The sequence below is a fragment of the Ornithodoros turicata genome, chromosome 3 (assembly GCF_037126465.1).
Source record: "Ornithodoros turicata isolate Travis chromosome 3, ASM3712646v1, whole genome shotgun sequence".
Taxonomy (NCBI): domain Eukaryota; kingdom Metazoa; phylum Arthropoda; class Arachnida; order Ixodida; family Argasidae; genus Ornithodoros; species Ornithodoros turicata.
Window position 1 is genome coordinate 20,183,291 of NC_088203.1, and position 6,802 is coordinate 20,190,092.

The following is a 6,802-nucleotide window of genomic DNA, read 5'->3' on the forward strand; positions in this document are numbered from 1 at the left end:
ACACACTTCGACGTCGAGCGCTGATGTGTTCTCGAGTTTGTACGTTATTTTTCGAAACTAGCTTTGTACTGGGAGCTATATTTCATTTGGAATTTGTGTCACCCAGTACCTTTATTGCCAGTGATATATGGGAAACAAATACAGCTCCTCTGGACCTTCATCGTAATGTTTGCAAAACCGTGCTGACGAAACTGTGCGCATGTTGCGGAACCTCGGCACACAGGTGCGTAATTCCTTGGAGGCAACCTTCAAATAACACGGCAATTAAACTATATTCTTGTTACACCTGTGAGTCCTTAGGAACGCCCGCCTGTACGTGTACTCGTTTTGTAACATTTGAAGTCCACCTGACTGGCTTGCAGCGTATTACTCGTTCACAGTGGAAATAACTGACACGTCTGATTCACTTGTAGGTATTCTCTGTGTCACAGTCGTGTCACTGTAGACTATAGATTGTCGTTGTGAGGATCGGAAACGTCGTCGACCCAGGTGAGCAACTTTGCTTTAAAGATGACATGCATTTGCTACTGTAACTGAACACTTCACTGCCATATTTCTTCGGTAGGACCTGAGCAAGGATGAAGTTGACTTACGTTATGCTCGTAATAGCGTTTTGGGCTCTCGTAAGCTCAGTTCGAGTAAAGACAGTGGACGTTGCTTCAGAAGAGAAGTAAGTTGTTGCCAAGAATAAATCAAGGATACAGTGAGCTTTTCTCTCACCTGAACTGACGAAGCCCATGGGATGCATGTACGGGGTGTCTCACAAAAAAATGAGTCAAAGTTTAAAAAAGTAAAATGGTTTACCGCGCACGAAAAAGACGGACTGCATAGTGTTGCCACTGGTCTGAGGATACTCAGACGTTTTGTTTTGTAATTAATTAGTTGGTTAAAGTAATTAGGGAGTTTCTAATCATAAGGATTAGAGCCAAATTGTCAATAAGAAAGTTTTAGCCGGCGACACGACGACACTTCTAAAACTGACTAATTAATTTCACTAACGTTAATTCATTACAAAACGAAAGTAGTTTGAGACTTCGCGTTCTGTCTGTCCTTTCGTGTTCCCTACTCTCGGGGTTTTACATTATGCATAGTTTGAGTATCCTCACGCCGCTGATAACAATGTGCAGTTCGCGAAAATGGTGTGCGATGAACCATTCTAATTTCAAGCTTTGGTTCATTTTCCGTGAAATGCCATGTACACGTTGAATGTGTGATTGACGGAAAATGGAACGGTCTCACTCAGTTTCATTCTTTTTTGGCATTTGTCTGCAAGCAAGCGTTTACTGTACATGGAGTGAGTTTTTTTTTCTTCTTTTCTTTTTATTCTGGTATGCTGTTTTGTGAGTTGCACTCTGAGTGTATTCAAGTCCCCTTGAGATATGGCACATAAGGCGCGACATATTATGGCAATCATTGTTACGAGCAGCACAGGGCCATGATGGCAATGGTTTCATGACAGAATGGGAATGCGGGTGACATGAGTCATCGTTGTCATCACAATATTATAATATACTACTGTGGTGTACGCTGTAATTTGTGAAAAACAACAACAAAACATATCACAGGACGCTTCACGCGCAGATTAAACCCCGTGGTGCTTGTCTTTCATGTGGGTGTTATGAAACTTTCATGTTCACGTATGGTGGTAAGCACTAGTGACAAATGGACTATAATTTACGTTGTTGTTGTTGTTCTTACCTCACCGCAACTCCTGAAGCAGACGACACAATGGACCTTTTACACAAAGCTTCTGCGCAAGCTTCGCGACCCTGACGGCGCCGAAGAGGGTTGTCTATGTATTCAATAGATGGCGCCAGCATCGCGACGGGTGTGCGCTTCGGCGCGCGCCGATTGTATTTCGCTGGGCATCCGCTGGGATACGACGCTAGTGTGAAAAAGGTCCATTATCGTGTGCGTGCTTGTGCCAGGAGCTCGCTTGTGCGGCCGTAGAGATTCCTTCCATATCTTCTATAATTACAACAGAGCTGCTATAGAGTTTTGAGGAAGCGTGCCCATTGTTGAACAAAACGGCGTACATATGAGACGGTAAATAAACAGAACAAACATCCCCTGCCACTACGTGTTCTCTGTTCTCTTTCTTCTCAACGAAATTGGTACATAGACGTCTTAATGTCTCATTCATGTATTGACGTGAACATTGGTATCCTCTTGCTGGTCGGCAAAGAAATCTTGCTCTCATAACTGTATACAGCTATGTTGCACGCAATCTCTCGGATTTGAGGATCGTATTATTGCTGATATGCATGGTTGTAACGCATGTTTGTCGATCACTTACAGCAATGAGTTTCACATTCGGACGAAGAGAAATTATCATCAGGCATTGGCAGCGTTTTTTAGGAGACATACTGCAAATCGTACAGACGTAGGCCCATATTCGTACGGTCGGAAGAAGAGGTCCATCTCGAAAGACAATCCACTCCTGACAACCTTTACAGGCAAAGTGGGAAGATGACTTATAGAGCAACTTCATTATGTTACCCATCAACAACCTTCCCTAACTTTGAAATAAAAGGTGCTTGTTGTTCAGGAACCGAAATTTCCTGTACTTTGAACCAAGTAGGTGAAATAGGTAGCCCTCTTAAGCGTTTTTCTGAAGGTGCATGTGCTATAATAGCGTTTATACTTATAACGATGTGGGTTGTTGAGAATATGCGCATGCTTGGGAGGATTGCTACAAAAGGGCATCGGGCACAGGAGCGTGGACTTCATCTTTGGGGCTCGTGGGTCCGGTAAAACATTACATGGTGTCAGAATTGTACCACGCCTAGGAAAGGGATTTTTTTTTTCGTCGGATGGCCCACAGGAATAGCAACGGATCAACAGCGCCTGGGGTGCTGACTGGATTCTCGCTACAGCAACCGTCGCCGTTCAGCTGCGACGATGCATCGCTGTGGTCCGGGTGGATCGAACACTTGGAGGTCTACAGGTACGCGTCAGGCTTCAATGAACGCAGAGGCCAAGCCCAGGTCCGAACGCTCTTATATACCATGGGTAGACAAGCAAGGAAGATTTCCAACACCTTCAAACTGACAGCAAGGACTACGCCAGCGTGAAGAGAAAGTTCGACGAACACTTCCTCGAGGAAGATAACCTCGTTTATGAAAGCTGTCTGCGGATCAGTTCGCCACCGCACTGCGAACCTTGGCGCAGAAGTGCGACTTCGGAACTCTGCAGAATAGGATGATTCGCGACCGTTTCATCCTTAGCATCCAAGACAAAGATCCGTCCGAGAGTTTAAAATTGGACGCTAAGGAGACTTTGGCTTCAGCACTGAAGCTTGCGCGCCAAAGAGAGACGGTGCGTCGCCAACAGTAGGGGAGTGCGCCGGTGTGGTGCTGCTCCGTCGGGTTAAAGCAACACGGCTACGGATTTCGATGCTGTTGCCAGGACGAGACAGAATAGGCCGTCTGTCAAGCCTGCCGCTGCCAAGTATCCTAAGGACCGTCAGCGCAACCAGCGGAATTGTGCATACTGCGAGGGTACGCCACACAAGAGGTCTGTCCGTCCGGCAAGGAACTCCAAATGTTGTGTCTGCAACAAAAACGGACACTTCGCTCGCGTTTGCCAAGCGGTGTCGAACAAAAGCAAATCGGTCAATGCCCAAGCACGGGGGACTGATGCCGTATTTCTGGGAGCTCTATCAGCTCCAAAGGTAGCTGGCTCGAGGTACGTCAACATCGCCATCAACGGAGAAGCAAACGGAGTCACAGCAAAAGTCGATGCTGCAAGCAGAAGTTTCCGTACTCCCAGTTACCTTCCCCGGCATTCCGAAGAAGCTGCTAAATTCGGATCAGCAACTGAAAGGGCCAAGCGGCAAACACCTCAACGTGATCGGCAAGTTCACTGGCGTCCGCTGTCCGCTGAAGTCCGCTGGAAGGACAAGAACTGCCAATAGCAATTCTATGTTGTGGATCCACTACACGTATCGCTGCTTGGAATGTCTCTCATTGAACGTCTTGGACTCGTAAAGTTCGTTGCCTACTTGGACAAGCAGACGGATGTACAGGAACAGTTTCCTGAACTTTTCCAAGGACTGGGAACGCTCTCCGGGGAATATACGATACGTCTCGTAAAAGACTCCCAAACTTACTCTCTCAGTGTGCCTAGATGATCCCCATTCCAATGCGAGAAGGAGTCAAAAACATCTGCCACGAATGAAAGAGGCTGGGATAATTCGTCCGGTACAGTCCGGTCCCAACTTCGTGGTGTGCTGGGATAGTCCCAGTACTGAAACCGTCTGGAGATATAATGATCTGCGTCGACCTAACCAAGCTAAATGCAAGCGTGCTACGTGAGAGATACATTCTCCCAAGCGTAGAAGATACTTTCGGCCTGTTAGGCGAGGCGACTGTTTTTTCAAAGCTTGACACTGTAGTGGGCCGTGGACAACGACGAAGATGGCCACGCGCCTGGAGCACCTGCCCCAGTTTTACCGGCGCGGCCATGGAGATAGGCCACCGTCATCGCCTCTCCGTGGCATACCATCATCGCCGGTCGGGACTCATGTAGAGGAACAACACCTCCTCTACATTTGGTGACCCGAACGATAAACATCAAGTTCGGAGCAATTCGGCCCTTCACCATCCCAAATTTCTGACACCATCGACTAGCACTACCACGGCACGCTCTCCCTGGAAGCCACCGCCATTACTCGACTCATTACAACGACATCACGACCTCTGCTCGCCTCTCGATGAACACTCCGACCGCTCCCGTCCCGCCTCCATCCACGCTTCCGACCCGCTACCGACCCGCACCGCTCGACCGACCGACCCGCAACAACCAGACCGCTCACTGATCATCGCGTCCGCCCACCGACCATCGCTTCACGGGTTCCAGGGACCGACCTGCGCTATCCACGGCCTCCGGCACACGAACGACCCACTGCTTCATTTCGTGCATCCCCACGCTCATCCCCTGCCGGCCGCGACACCAGAGCAACGTGCTCGCCTGCCGGTTTCGGCAGCCGACGCCACAGCACGTTTTCAGCCGGCGTCTCGGCAGCCGACACGGCTAACGCAGCCTCGCTTTTCCTGGAATCTCCCCTACGAGATCTCGCTCCCGTGCCGGTCGCGGCACCCCAGGCCACGACTTCCACGCCAGACCACAACTTCGACGTTCATCTCTGGCCAACCTCATCGCTGCCGCTCCCGCCTCACTCATCGACCTCTGCCTGCAACGTGTGCTGTGCCGCCTGTGGACATGTCGAGCAGTGCGCGTCATCCACGGTCACTCTTGCTCTCTCCCTCTGGTACAGACGTGATTCTTCGATCTTTCTTATCGCCGCTCCGCGTCTGAGGGGGGAGCACTGTAGTGGGCCGTGGACAACGACGAAGATGGCCACGCGCCTGGAGCACCTGCCTCAGTTCCACCGGCGCGGCCGTGGAGATAGGCCACCGTCATCGCCTCTCCGTGGCATACCATCATCGCCGGTCGGGACTCATGTAGAGCAACAACACCTCCTCTACAACTCTGGTTTTCACCAGATCAAGCTAGCCCCAAGCTGCCAGGGGCTCACGACTTTTATTATGCCGTTTGGACGGTGTTTCTTCACGAGGTCACCGTTCGGAATCACGTCTGTTCCAGAGTACTTTCAAAAGCGAGTGTCAGAAATTCTCAGTGGACTGCAAGGGGTGGGAAACCTAATGGACGACGTCCTTGTATATGGCAAGGAGAAGGCACAGCACGACTGAAGGTGCTGGAGCGCATTCGAGCAGGGGATATCACTCTGAATCGTGATGAGTGTGCCTTCGGCGTCAACGAGATCACTTTTCTCGGCTACAAGATCAGCAAGGACGGAATTAGACCAGATCCAAAGAAGGTGGAAGCGATAAAGAACCTCGAACCACCATGAGACGTGTCTGGAGTTTTGGAGGATCGTAGGGATGCTAAACCATTTGTCACGACTTCTCCCTGACGTCGCAGACAAGACAAGATCACTTCGAGAGCTTCTCAAGAAAAATTCGAAGCGGCACTGGGGCCTCGAACAGGAGAAAGCGCTTCAAGAGTTGAAGGAGATGATTTTCTCAGCCAAATGTATGGCAAACTACAATCCCAAATTTCCCATCATCGTTTCTACAGACGCTTCATCGTACGGACTGGGTGCGGTATTACTACAAGTTCGGCCGTCAGGGAAGCGCCGGCCAGTCTCCTTTGCATCTAGGTATCTTGCTGATGCTGAAAAGAATTGCCTTGGCTGTGACATGGGCAGAAGAGCATCTCGGCGAGTTTCTAAGAGGCCTACACTAAACTTTTCAGACAGACTTCTCGTAACGCTCTTAGGGAAGTCAGCAGTAGACCTGCTTCCCCCACGCATTCAGCGGTTTCGGCTCCGGCTGATGAGGTTCGACTACGACATTGTTTACGTCCCTGTGAAAGGCGTTTACGTCCCTGCGCAAAAGGTAGAGAACGAGCGGCTGCACCTCTGCTTCCACCAGAGACACCAACGCTTCCGTGGCAAATGGTTGGAATCGACCTTTTCCACCTCAGAAGACGCACTTACCTTCTAGTGGTTGATTACAGGTCGAAGCCAGAAATTGCTCTCCTCCCATCAACGACTTCCTCGTGCACATACAGCACATCAAGAGCATTCTTGCAAGACACTGAATACCGGCACCGTCATGTCGGACAAAGGTTCCTAGTTCTCTTCAAGGGAGTTCCAAACCTTCGCAAAAACCTACAGTTTCCAGCACGTGACGAGCAGCACGTCTTACCCCAAAGCCAACGGAGAGGCAGAGCGAATGGTGCAAACTAAAGCGACTGCTGGAAAAAGAAGACCCCT

General features: G+C 49.9%; 1 long non-coding RNA gene across 1 annotated transcript; it reads left to right on the forward strand.

Moving 5' to 3' along the window:
* Positions 1-321: 321 nt before the first annotated feature.
* Positions 322-2,547, forward strand: LOC135390006 (uncharacterized). Its single transcript, XR_010421657.1, has 3 exons — positions 322-489; positions 566-670; positions 2,299-2,547. It is a non-coding gene; the product is annotated as an uncharacterized LOC135390006 (long non-coding RNA).
* Positions 2,548-6,802: the final 4,255 nt, after the last annotated feature.